The sequence below is a fragment of the Brienomyrus brachyistius genome, chromosome 14 (assembly GCF_023856365.1).
Source record: "Brienomyrus brachyistius isolate T26 chromosome 14, BBRACH_0.4, whole genome shotgun sequence".
NCBI lineage: Eukaryota > Metazoa > Chordata > Actinopteri > Osteoglossiformes > Mormyridae > Brienomyrus > Brienomyrus brachyistius.
The window spans coordinates 4,120,911-4,134,546 of record NC_064546.1 but is presented as its reverse complement, the minus strand read 5'-3'; the positions used below and the strand labels follow the sequence as shown (position 1 = coordinate 4,134,546).

The following is a 13,636-nucleotide window of genomic DNA, read 5'->3' as shown; positions in this document are numbered from 1 at the left end:
AGCCTACGGGTGCAAGGTTGGGAACAACCCAGGATGGGGCACCAACCCATCACAGGGCCCACTCACACCTATGGGCGATTTGGTAACTCCAATTAACCTCAGCATTTTTTAGGATTTGTACCTGGAGAAAATCCCATGGCGACACAGGGAGAGCTGCACACACACAGAGCCAGGGCAGAGACATTAGGTCCCAGAGGGACCAGAGGTGTGAGGCGACAGTGCTAACCACTGCACCAGCATGGCACCCCTCTAAGTGCTGTCACGCATTGCGTTTTTATTTATTTAGCAGGCCCCTTTATCCATAGTGATGTACAGTTGAGAAACCAGGGTCAGCTAGTTCCTGGAGCATTTGGGGTTATGGGCCTTGCTTACTCTGCTGACCATGGAATTCACACCAGAGGCATTTTGATCACAGCTTAACCCACGGAGCCACACCACCCCAACAGCAGTTTGTCTCCACTTGGTTTGGACCTGAGGACCTTTCGCGTGTGAGGTGAATGTGATAAGCACTAGGGTATGTCCCTATTTGACATCCGTTAACATCCAGCAGGCCTCTGTCAGGCTTATTGGTATATTTCTGCCTGGATGGACAGCTGTCAGTCGCATTTTGGCACCGAGAAACATGCACTTCCCCGTCAGGGCCGTCTATGCTTAGCAGAAGAGCTGTATTGATTTTGAGTGTCTAATCTGATTAAACGAACAGTGATTCCCAAAAAGAAATAAATAAATGAATTATTACAGCCTGGATGGTGTCAGGTGTGGCAGACAGCTTGATGAAGGGGTGAAAAAGAGCGTTTTTCCCACAGTAAAAATGGTGAAAGGTGATATTTTCTGAAGACAGCACATATTGTGGGAAGAGATGATAACCAGGGCCGCGTGAAGGTGAAGCTGTCAAATGAAACCCAACACGGCATCTTCTAAACTTTGTAAGTCTCAAGTTAACTTGAGATGCAAAAAACAACTAAATTTAGATGGAACATTATTTATGTGTTAAACAAATGAGCGTAATATGTGTTTAAAATATTTTTCATACAGAAAATTCATGTAGCACATGTAGAATACCATTTTTCTTGAAGTCTTAAAAATAAGTTGTTTAAATTTAAATGTGTGATTTACCTTGGCCACTCTCGACTGAGAGAGCACCATGAGCTGATTCTTCTCCCCACGGGATCTCATTTGGCATCAAACTACTGAAGTTGTGCTGGAGGTCCAATTCAGAAGTCAAAAGAATAACATTATCTGAAGATAGTAGGAATGCCCTGCCCCCGCCCCCATACCAGATGCCCTTCCAGCCAAGATTGCGGCTAAGTGTCATCAAGCGGGTTTTATTGTCACACCGTCCAATCACAGACAGGATGGATGATTTGATCGATGCATTTTCAGGTAGTTTTAAAATGCATATCAGTTTTTTTCCTTATCCGAGGCAAAGTCTTTTTTTTTTTCTTCTCAAGAAAATTGAGTACGCAGACTCCTTGAATCTGTTACAATTAGATTTATTTAGGTTTTATTTTTTTGCGGGAGTCTGCGTCTGTACTGTAAGTGATTTAAATTAATACTTCTATAGATTTGTAGTGCAAAATTTGTGGAATCTGACTTCTTTTTAGAGAATTTGTTGGAAATCACTTGTTCTGCCAGTTGTTTATCATAAGCGTACTTCTGCATGGATTCATCACCGACTCTGGTTTAATGGTGAAGTGAATGTAGCTAAAAAAGTAAATAAATAAGAAATTTAACTTAATTCCTCTACAAAGCATTTAATATAGAGTACGCCGATACGTCCATGGGGCTTCCAGGTGCGCTTCTTTATGATTGAAAAATCACAACGACCCTCCTAGCCCGAAGACCGTCAGCTCACAGTAAAATGTCACTATTCTTCTGATACATCGCGAGTTCTCAATTTGTGGCTGAGTGGCATTGTTCTGGAGAGTTCGAGGAAATTGCCATTACTGGATGTAACCACACATCTCTGAAAAGAAACAACCTACAGCTGTTGCATTTCCCCAGTCAGTTTGGAAAGACTCATTTTTTTCTGGGAAATGGCAGTGAGTCATGTTCCTGTGCAGTTTTCAGGCAGCTTGACTTTAATTTTTAGGGTATTGTAAAGTGTGTCTGCAGGGGAAAATCGGTGTAAATTCCCAATTTATAACATGATTATCAGAAAGTTTACACCGCGGTCAGTCACAGCCACTGAAATTTAACAATTAATAATACAAAATAACACACAGTCACAGGGAAACTTGAGTTATACACCGATCAGGGCGCCGAAGCTGTTTTTATTTTTTTAGGCTAGCACGCTGAGTCATTGCATTATGTTGTCCCAATGATTAATCTAGAAAATATTCACAAAGTTACTGTAATATATTTGGCGAATTTAAATATTTCTGATGTAAACATTAGAACCAAGTATACTTTTTGAACTTTTGATTTTCACTCCCAATTTTGCAATCATCTGAAGTCAGGCTTGGCTTTTCCTCGATATTTTCAATACACGACTACATTTTGGTTAAATTAAGCGCCTACATGTCGATTTCGTTTTTCTTCGAGAAAATTCCGATTTAAGTTTGTTACAACAATAGTAAGATGTTAAGGCTAGCCAGACAATAAAATGACTTAAAATTATCACCTAATGCTCACTGTAATAAGTCCTGAATAATTTTATCAACTACCATTATGATCTTAAAATGTCAAGCTGAGTGCAAGTGCTAAATCAACGCATTAATCTCTAGACCAATGTAACAATCCAAAGGCTGGAAATAAACGGCAAACTAAAAGAAGACAGCAAAGCTGTACAGTATCCCGGACGTATTTCTCCGTGAATTTAATTTATGCTTAAGACTTTGCCGTGTGAGCTTTTACTTTCTGGTTTGTAAATATGTCAAAACCGACCATCAGAAGCTAGTTTTAATCGTACATTCTTTGATATGACCTAGGCACTGCTTATCGAAGGATCTCCTTTTGTCTACACGTATGAGTCCCCCTGGAAGGATTTACATTCACTATGTAGGTGAGCCCAGAATAGCGTCTTGTAGGCCTACTTCTTATCCACCGCAATATCCAATAAACTATCGAATTAACATATCCTGCGAATATATACGGCAGTTTTAAAAGGTTAACACCGCTTGTCATTTTAATATATTATCAAGTTTTATTTTCGGATTTTACAAATTTGTCATAGCAAAGGTGTTTCGATTGCATTGCAAGTGGTTCTGAGATGTATTAAATATGGGCTGCGGTGTGTAGCGATCCCTCCCATCAGAAGCACATTGTTGCGTTCAGATACGAATTTTTTTTTCACGGTTTTCTGTTGAATGTTATTGAGTTCAAGATGTTATTTAAGAATTAATTGTACCTAGTTTGACCCTTTCCCAATAAACCAATGTAGTCCGAGATACCCTTTTCAGGTGCTAATTCTACCTATGTGTATATGAAAGAACATCCTTTAAATTACGTTTTTTTCCCGATTGCAAAATATTCATTTTCTTTAACTTTAAAGATGCGGACGTTGTGGAAAACGTATGTGTACTTTCTAGATTGCTTAGGCCTATTTTAACACCCCGCTTTATGTGATATAATGATAGAACTGTCACTTCATGGAAGTTATATGGTCGGCTACTGTTTTACTTCTACTTTTGAATCTCTCAAGTTCTTAATTTTTAACTATTTTAAATGAACTGTAAAACCCGACAAATTGAAATGTTGTCCCATTATTTTTTTCATTCAATTGTCGAACTCTGTCCTGCGTATTGTTCTTTTTTTCTATAAAAATTTAATGGTCGTCCAGGCCTATATGTGAATTTTACCTCAATGTAATACCTGGCCTTTTTGCATAGCCTGTCCACGTTTCAGTCATATTTTGATCGTCACCAGCATGCCAGTTTTGGGGGAAATGTAATTGTTATTCCAACAGTGTTTACTTTTGATGAAATATTAATATAGGATTCTTTTTAAACACGTACACTGGAATATATCTTTGGAGTTTTGGCAATTCTTTTCTAAATAACGAACAATAACTTAAACAAAAATGGTAGCTGTTCAGTTGTCTGTAGTGTATGTAGGATGGAATGAGTGCTATATATATTCGTATATATGTCGCATTCAGTATGTATCTGTTAGATATGCAAATTAAACAAATTTAGGGGTGTGGACGCATAGTTTAGAAAATACGGGGCTAGCAGAGTACAGTCTGAAGATGAACCTCCGTAATCCCATGATTTGTGTTCCGTTAATGTTTAATCTATTGATTATTGGATTTCTGAACTGCACGATCGCGGTGCACTTTGACTGTATTCTATTGTTTTATATAAACAGGAGAATGGGTTAGTGAGTTATTGGCATTCCATGCGCTTAATGATATTTGTGGATCAAACCAGATACCCACTTTTTCTAACCTGTCTCTATTGAATTCTTGTTTAAATTGAGATGAGAGGCAGTTATGAAGACATGGGCGAGCAGATCTTCATCATACGTCGTCTTTAAGAGACAGTGGATAGAACACGGGATAGCTTTGGGAGGAGGGTGAATTCTGAAATAACTTGTATTAAAAAGAAGCAAAAGAAGTATGAGCGTTTGTTTTGATTGGACGATGGGGGTGTCAGATAGGGCGCGTCTGCGTCGCAATTGGCTGACATTAAGTTTTATTAAAAGCGGAGCAGTTCCGATTGGAGCCGAATCAGGAAGAAGGTCTCGAGCTGCCTGCTGTGCTTCTCGGCTGCACGCAACTTTCGGCTTAATATTGACATAAAACGTATCAATTCAGCCGCCTCGCCAAGTTTTTCCTCCTTGATGGACGGAGTAAGTTGCACATTTTGAAAATCGCCTCTTTGAAATCATGGATCCGGGCAGCGCTCGTTATGTAGCACAGGAAATTCCGATGTTCAAGGGGAATGCAAAATATTTTTTTCGGAAGGTAGCTAACGTCTTAGCTTAGCTAGCCAATGGATATGAAACGGGCAAGTCGCTTGTGAGATGTAATGGAGACAGCAACGTGATTAAAGCAGATGCACAGACGTGTCTCGCCTTTGACGTCTCGAATGCTTGGCCAGCCGTCGTGTCCCGTGTTGCATGATTTTAGTCGCTCATGATAAAATATAAAGGCAGCAACCTCGCCAATACAGCGCATGAATATTATCTTCAGCATGCTACTTCGGAAGTAGGTCACCGTTTTAACATGTCTTCTTGTCAGTTGTGAGATTTTTTTCGACGCTAGTTAATGTCACGGTAAATCTGTCACGATGAAGAGTATCCCGTCAGCAGGTTTTATTCCCCGATGCGAACTTCCGCAGGTTGATTTTTTTAATTATTATTCCCTTGACGTGGGGGGAGGTAGTTGATGATCGCGATCGGGTTAGATTGATGCTTTTTTGACTTTTCAGTGTCATTGTCAGAAAGTAAAAGGCGCTGGATGATGCGTAGCATTAATTCGCGGTAATGCATATCCACCTCAACGACGTGGATCGAGTTACTTTAAATATTTTATCTTGGTATAAGAGCTGCGCTTGCATCAGCTTGTGGCCGACTTTAGACTCAGGGAATGTTGCTCAGCAACATCGAAATGATGGGTAACCACCTCTCTTCCCAGAACTGAAATCCTGCTACTTGAATGGGTAGTAAATTGAAACGATTTTTTTTAATGAAGGCAATAATTGCATTGACAATACGAATGTAACTGATTTCTATAACTGTTAGTGGTGTATTGTAAACGCACGTTCATGATCGTGATTTATTGCTCTTTATTTCCTTACGTATGGATATTCCTGTGCTTTGGGGTGAATTTAGAGTGATTTGTCGGGAACGAGCAACCCTATAACAGTCTGTACATATACACGGGTTGGGCATTTCTCCAGAATCATCTCCTAATCATCCCCTCGTCGGGACTCGAACCTCCCACCTACTGAGTAAAAGGACGACACTAAGCACATGCGTATTGCTGCTCAGAGGCGATTAGTTATTTATTACAATAGTTTATCTGAAGGCGCAGAAATAGTGTAATCGGCTTCTTTCTGTAGTTAATGCATTCGTTTTTTACGGGAAAATGTGCGGCACGCTGTTTTAGGTGTGTCATATTGTTATTAATTATGATGTTGCTTTATTGCACTGATATTCTTATAACTTATTGTTGGACTGGTTTATTTTTATGTAATCGGGTGGGTAAAGGCGTTTAATCTATATTTGAATCGATCAATAAATATTATCCGCCAATTAAAATTAAACTTGTATGATTGGTCTTTACTTTTTTCGGCTTCAAAGAGTGAACAATTTAAAGTTGCTGAATTTCTGGCGAAGTATTTCCTCTTAACGTTCGTCCCTTGAATTTTCCTTTGTTTTTGTTTTTCGACTTAAGGGTCGTTGTTGTAGGCGGCATAGTGCTATACCTGTGGATGTCAGTAACCCATGTCCATATTGGCGATTATTGTTATTTTATTGATGGAATAAATAAGGCGTTAATGATTCAGCGGTTTGAAGCGGAATAGTTTGTTTTGCAGCTAGAGATTTCGTTTTCGGAGGGTTTAAGTCCGATTTTTAAGATTATTACTTAAATCTGTGGAATCTTACATAAGAACTTTTTTTCATACTTTTTCAATGCCACAAATTTAAAGTGTGTTCAGTTAACTGGCATGTCAGTTAGCAGACTTTTGTCTTGTTCCGGTGAAACGGCTTACTTTGGTGTTTCCATATAGAAAACACTGCGTTTGGCATGTCATTAACCTTCATTAATTACAAATGTGCCTTTACTTTTTGAATTTTGTTTTTATGCTTCATTAAGCCAACATTTCTAAAAACAATGGGGCATTAAAATCTGACTAAATTCCACGAGTTTCCAAGCCAAATATTGTTTGGCTGGTTACTTTTGTTGCATAATATCTATATGAATGAAAATCATGAATGTACATTCAGAAGGAACTTTCAAAAGCAAATGCGTCTTAACTTCTGAAATATATTTTCAACACTATTTAAGCCTCGTTTGTTTATATTTTATCAAGGACGTAGTGACAATGGTTGATAGATAAAAATCCATGCAGGAACAAGTTCACATTGTAGATTAAGTGAAGAATGGGTATGATTGAAACTTTTCAAATAACTTTTCAAGTGAATTGCAGGGCAGTTCAGTTAGCAGGTTTGAATAGAAAATGAAAGGTAAAAACATTGCAAGCAGTTAAGGTTACAGTCATGTCTGCTTTTCAATTGATGGGTGAGTGGGTGTGATTTAATTGTAGAGGTGATTCTACTTAATCATTTTATGTAGATGTTCTCTGCTAATTAGTGTCATATGAAACCAGAATCCCCTGGTTTTTATTTCCGTGTTGCATAGCTTTCAGCTGGTGCGTATTGTAGATGATTTATTTACATGGTGGCGTGGTGAGAATTTTTCCTTCAGAAACCATGAATTGGGTTCGCTAAGGTATTTAAACTCCATTTTCCTCTTTCCTTCTTCAGTCATGATAGATTCTTTTTTTTTTTCAAGCACCTCTTTAAGAAGCGTACCGTTCAGGATCTGTCCAGGGCTCTGAAAGCGCAGTTGAGACATGCTACCGAGCAGTGTGTTTCGCTTCAGTCATTTTGAAGTTTGTCACCACTGGGGAGAGGGGGGAGAGAGGGCGAGCGAGGGAGAGATTCTGTTCTGTAGTGGAGGTTTCGACACAGTTGGTGGGCACCAGCATGTGGCACCACTAGGTGCTTCCATGGCTGTTGGGTGGAATTGCTGAGTTTCTATGCTTAGACATGGAAATTTCACTTCTAAATCACAATGTGTGGGAATGAGCAAACAGAATGATCCGTAACTACGGTGACAGTGTGTGCCTCTTGATGCCCCTGTTTGTTGAGTATTAGTATAGGTACTGATACCTTCCGCAAATGTTAAGCTCGGATTGCAAATTTCCAATCCAATCCAGTCGAGAAACCACAGTATATTTAATAAGCAATACTCTGATTCCATGGGAGTTTGCTTAATTAAATTTCATTTAAGCAGACACCACGGTATACAGTAGACTTTATTTCCTTAATGCTGAATTATCTGTGCAGCTGTTTGCTGCCCTTGTAAAATGGGACTCGGGCAACTGGTCCTCCCCCCCCCAGCCCCCCCAGCCCCCCCGCAATGTGGTACTGATGACATAAGCACTGTTCCTGCAACTGTCCACTTGGCAATAAACTGATACCTCCGCTGAAAACGCGATTCTTCCGGGAGTTTGAATTGTTCGAGTGGCCAAGTCCTGCTGGTGTGAAGGAAAAGCCATACTTGTCCAGATGCTTATCAGGCTCTGCTGTAAACTTCTCTGGAAATGTGAGATGTTCTGGATAAGAGACGTTTCCCCTCGGATGTCTTTTTTTTTCCTTTTGTTTTTGTTAATGTGAAAGTTCTCATGGAAGCTTTGTGTGAGTCAGTTCTGCTAGCAGACCATATTTATCATGATCATTGTTATTATTCTGTTCTATTATCTTCTTAACCTAAAGCTCAGCATTGTGCTCTATGACACAGCCCTTCTTCCACATATATGATTATATTTATCCACTGAAACTTGGTATGAAGCAAATTAGTGGACAGGTCACTGCAGGTGGAGTGTCATAGTGCCTCTTTGGCATTCATTGTTCCCTCACGCCTTCAGGGTTAGGGCTCTGTGAGTTTATAGGATTTCTATGTTCTCCCTGTGTTACATGGATTAGGGTTAGGGCTCTGTGAGTTTATAGGATTTCTATGTTCTCCCCGTGTTACGTGGATTAGGGTTAGGGCTATGTGAGTGTATAGCATTTCTATGTTCTCCCCGCGTTTCGTAGGTTATGATTAGGGCTCTGTGAGTTTATAGGATTTCTATGTTCTCCCCGTGTTACGTGGGTTAGGGTTAGGGCTCTGTGAGTTTATAGGATTTCTATGTTCTCCCCGCGTTACGTGGGTTAGGGGTTAGGGCTCTGTGAGTTTATAGGATTTCTATGTTCTCCCCGCGTTACGTGGGTTAGGGTTAGGGGCTCTGTGAGTTTATAGGATTTCTATGTTCTCCCCGTGTTATGTGGGTTAGGGTTAGGGCTCTTTGAGTTTATAGGATTTCTATGTTCTCCCCGTGTTACGTGGGTTAGGGGTTAGGGCTCTGTGAGTTTATAGGATTTCTATGTTCTCCCCGCGTTACGTGGGTTAGGGTTAGGGCTCTGTGAGTGTATAGCATTTCTATGTTCTCCCCGCCTTTCGTAGGTTAGGGTTAGGGCTCTGTGAGTGTATAGCATTTCTATGTTCTCCCGCCTTTCGTAGGTTAGGATTAGGGCTCTGTGAGTGTATAGCATTTCTGTGTTCTCCCCGCCTTTCGTAGGTTAGGATTAGGGCTCTGTGAGTGTATAGCATTTCTATGTTCTCCCCGCCTTTCGTAGGTTAGGGTTAGGGCTCTGTGAGTGTATAGCATTTCTGTGTTCTCCCCGCCTTTCGTAGGTTAGGGTTAGGGCTCTGTGAGTGTACAGCATTTCTATGTTCTCCCCGCGTGGTTTCGCCCTGGTTTCAAGAGTCCAGGCTAGTTGGCGTCGTTAAATTGTAGTGCATGATTGTTTGGGGTGTGAGTGTGCCTATGATGGACTGGCATCCTGACCAGGGTGTGCCCTGTACCCTGTGCTGGCTGAGACAGGCTCCAGATCCCTGTGAACCTGCCCAGGATAAGCAGGCAAAAGATGGATGGATGTTTTTTTAAACTCGTAGGTTTATAAAAAGAAAAGCAAATCACCTTTGTGCTGAATGAAAGGCCTGGATCTTCATCCACGGCGATTCTGATTCTGTATGGGCTCCTCCCTCCTCGATGCGCCCGCACCTTTCGCAGGGGCCCTGAGGACAGGGTGTGTTTCCCCGCAGGTCTGAGTCGTGCTTTGTTTGCACGTTCCCGAAGGTGGGGACTCTCTAGCGAGGCTCCACTGAAGGTCGTTAGCACAGGTTTCCCCACAGCAGTGTGGCCTCGACTTCACCCGCGACGCATCGACGTCAGGTGTTTGCGGCGCTCTCCACCGCGGCCGAGGAGTGACGCTAGATGGAGGAATCCGTACGTGTGGGGGGGGCACAGTCACTTGCTGAGCTCGTAATTAGAACAAATCTGCATAATTTCATTTGGCTTTATCTCATAGAAACAGATGGGAGGAAATATGTGATGTACAGGTTTTTCTGGAAAAAAAATGAGTTGGTTGGCCTGCACTCTTGAAGGGGAGTGAATTGCGTGGCCGTCATGGAAATGCGCTGGGAGCCTTGCATTTCATACAGGTCCATGACAGTGCTTGGTTGGATAGAGCACTGTGACAATGTTTATTTTTTTGGGGGGGGGGGGGGGGGGGGGGGGCAAATAGCATGTAGAAATAGTTGAGCAGATACTATAAAGCCTGACATACCAGAAGTTTCTCTTTACATCACTGATTAGTATTTCATGTTCCCAAATAGATACTTGCCACAGAGAAACTATCAAAAATAACTTACTGACCCCTTTAAATGAAACTGACCAACTAATTTTTAGTCCCTTAATTATTGTCGCCCATGTTGTAATATTCATTAATGATTACAGCTCACATGATCATTTATAATAGAGAGCAGCAACATCAGATACTGTAAGTAAACGGCAACACCTAATAAGTATCTGTTTTTCTATATTTGATGCAGTATCTTGTATGTTATATAATCCAGGGGGATACTGGGCGCGATGTCTGTAACAGGCAAAATATATTGCATAGCAGGTAATTTCCCCTTGAGCTTTACCGTAGAGAAGTGGAGATTATCTGTAGTTAACCCAGACAGCCCTCGTCATTGCGTGCTGAATCCCGGCGGTCAGGCGTTGAACACGTCCTGTTCTGCTGGCTTCCCAAGCCTTCAGCTGTCTTTATTTGGTTTAGTGCTGGTGTGTAACGGAAGTTAGTCGTTTTTTAAAGCGGTTTTTGTTGAATGCTAACAAGTGTAATTTTAAAAAATGGTTTAATGAGACGTTTACTGAGCTTCTGGTTTCACTGTGGAGGCGTTTCAGTTTCAGCAGGGACGCCTGGCATGGGCTGGATGTCAGAGAATTTGGTAAAATCGTAAGTAGGTCTGGGTAAACGTATCGGCTGAGCAAAATAAACAGAATAAAATTAATATTTGAACTCCGGGAAACGGTTCCGAGTTCTGTTGTAGTTTTCGCATTTGGGTGAATTTTAATGTTGCAGTAATCTGTGTTTTTACTGAGGTACCGGTTCCACTTGTGATGTCTGTCTGATTTCTGTCTAGGAGGTTGATACGGTTTGTTTGCATACTGAGTGGCATGCGAGCGTCTCATTTGTTGTTTTTGTTTCATATTCGCCTGCTGTATTGATTTCAGTCTTCCCCTTAACAAAATGCTGCGCTTGGGTGTAGTCAGTCTTCCTGGTGAGTACAGACTGTTCGGTGTTGCTGGCCCGGTTTAACGATACGCTTCTGCCCGCTGTCGTTCGGCCCGTCTGCAGCCAGCACCGTCTCCCGGGTCTTCCCCGCCAGCCCTCGTTATCCCACACTAACGAGCACAGCGGCGCTTATTCCGCTGCATGCCGTCGCCTTCGCCGGAGATCCATCTTTCCAGTGGCATGCGAACGGGAGCCTCACGGGTTGGGAAGGTAGGACCAGGAGCTAAATAGCGGCTTAAGATCGTATGAAAGTCGCACACTTTTCATTTCCAGTAGCGAAATGACTCTGGGTGGAGTCGTCATGGAGTCTCGTGAAGTTGCCCGTGGCGACTGGGGCGGCCATTATGCCCTCTTTCTCTGCTCCTCTTTCTTTACTCCCCCCCCCCCGTTAATTTCACGGGCTTCCTGTAGGCCCTCACATCGCGGGCCTCTGCACCGTAAAACGAATGCAAGCACTGCACCCCATGGAAAATCGGCCTCCTTGTCAGACAGCTCCTCCTGGCACTGGGCTCTCCGTCGGCGCAGGCAGACAGTCATGCTTTGTGTGCCGTCGTTTGTGGCCATAGGCTGCGCAGTAGCTCCCCTTTTTTTTTTTTTTTTGGGACAAATGGGGTGTCCTCCAGCACTTGGTATTCACACAGCAGCATGAGCTGTGGGGGGGGAGGGGAGGGGGGTGGGGGGTTCTGTTGTTCTAACCCATAATGGGGGGCTGGGGTGAGGGGTCAACAGCACCACACCCGAGAGGGGTGCCTGGGCGGGGTGAGGCCTCGCGATGGTCTGTGGGGTGGCGGGGGTTTGGTTTGGGTGGGAGGGGTGCATTTCCGTACTGCCGTTGTGGAGGCTGGTTCTCCTGGCTCTGCTGATCAGACTGACCGCATTTTGAGGAGGTGCGGAGGATACGACCTGGAATTTTAATGGGATCAGCGCTGTGGTTTCCCGTGGTGTCGGGTGGGGTTGGAACTCCCTTTGGGACTTTGAGGGCTAGCTGGGGTTCTACTGTCTAGATCCAGCAGGCTTTACTTGCTCTGAGTCCACCTGAAAAGGACACTGTAAGTATTTTGCTGATTTGATGCCGACATGGGGAAGCAGTAGTTGGTCGCCTCGCACCTCTCGGACCAGGGTTCGCCTCTCTGCCATAGCGCTGTCGGTGTGGATTTTGCACGTTCTCCCCATGTCCATCATGGGGTTCCCCCCATCAGTTTAAAAACCATGCTGAGGTTAATTGGTCTTACCGAATTGCCCATAGATGTGCATGTGAGAATGAATGACAAGTAAGTGGGCCCAGTGATAGGTTGGCGCCCCATCCTGGGTTGTTCTCTGCCTTGTTCCCATAGCTTCTGGGATAGACAGGCAGACCGTACAGAAAATGGATGGATTCTGATTAGATGTGAATTTACTGAGTACAAATCACAGGCGAGATTGTTTGTCTCACAGTCCAATCGGCAAACTCATGGCCAGAGTGTTAAGGCGGCGTTTGCTAATTGTGGTTTTCTGACCGCAGGGCGCTCGATCTTGTGCAGTGGTACAGTAAACCATCCCTCAAGTGACCCCCGTGTGACACTTCAGGGGGATACCTGGCCCCAAGGTGCCGACCTGCCACGTGGCGTTTGTCGTGCCAGATCTCCGAAGCTGTTCTCCGTAAGGCGATAAAGCCCGTCAGGAGCCGTCTGGTTGCCCTTCAGACCTTGACAGGCTCCTGTGCCTGAAACCACAGGTTGTCAGGTGTGAGACCTTTGACTTAATTCTCCTTGAAGTGGATTTTAAAGTTTGATTTGAATTTGATACCTGCATATATTTCTTTAAATAGGAGAGTAAGAATAGGGTTCAGGGTAAATGTGGGTCTGCGATATTCGTCTGTCCGTCATCATTAAATGGCGTAATCCCTTACCACCTTGCCTCTATGATAATTTTACCCACCCTTCAGTATGCTGGTGCATTAAAAAACACCCAGTTTAATGGTATATTTAGAGAGTCTGCCGTTTTTAATGCTTTATGCCAGAGAGTTTCCCAGTGCTGTCTGGTGTGTTGTGTCTACTAGACATCCGTGTGGCTTTGAGGTGGTAATGTTCCAGAACATGGTGACAGGATCTGCAAGATGCCTCACGCTGCTCATCTCCTCTCCGTTGTTGATGTACACGGTGTCACAGTTGGCGATATGTCGACTGTTTTTATTTATTTATTTTTTGTGGAATGGGACCTCCGACAGATCCCCACCCATAAGGATGTGGACGTCACTCGCCTGTTTTCCGCAATCACTCCTCTAAATATTTGTGAGCGT

The 13,636-nt window shown here is 43.0% G+C and overlaps 1 protein-coding gene across 5 annotated transcripts in view; it reads left to right on the top strand.

Annotated features, from left to right (window-relative positions):
• The window catches only part of bahd1 (bromo adjacent homology domain containing 1), a 67,003-nt gene that overhangs the window by 26,853 nt on the left and 26,514 nt on the right, over positions 1 to 13,636 (top strand). Inside the window, exon 1 of one of the 5 annotated variants that reach the window (XM_048974575.1) lies at positions 4,370 to 4,791. The exons of 3 other annotated variants lie outside the window; for them this stretch is intronic. The gene's annotated coding sequence lies outside the window, so the exon portion shown is untranslated. Of the gene's footprint in view, positions 1 to 4,369; positions 4,792 to 12,202; positions 13,081 to 13,636 lie in introns of those variants that run through there. One more of the 5 variants, XM_048974577.1, reaches the window with a different exon arrangement.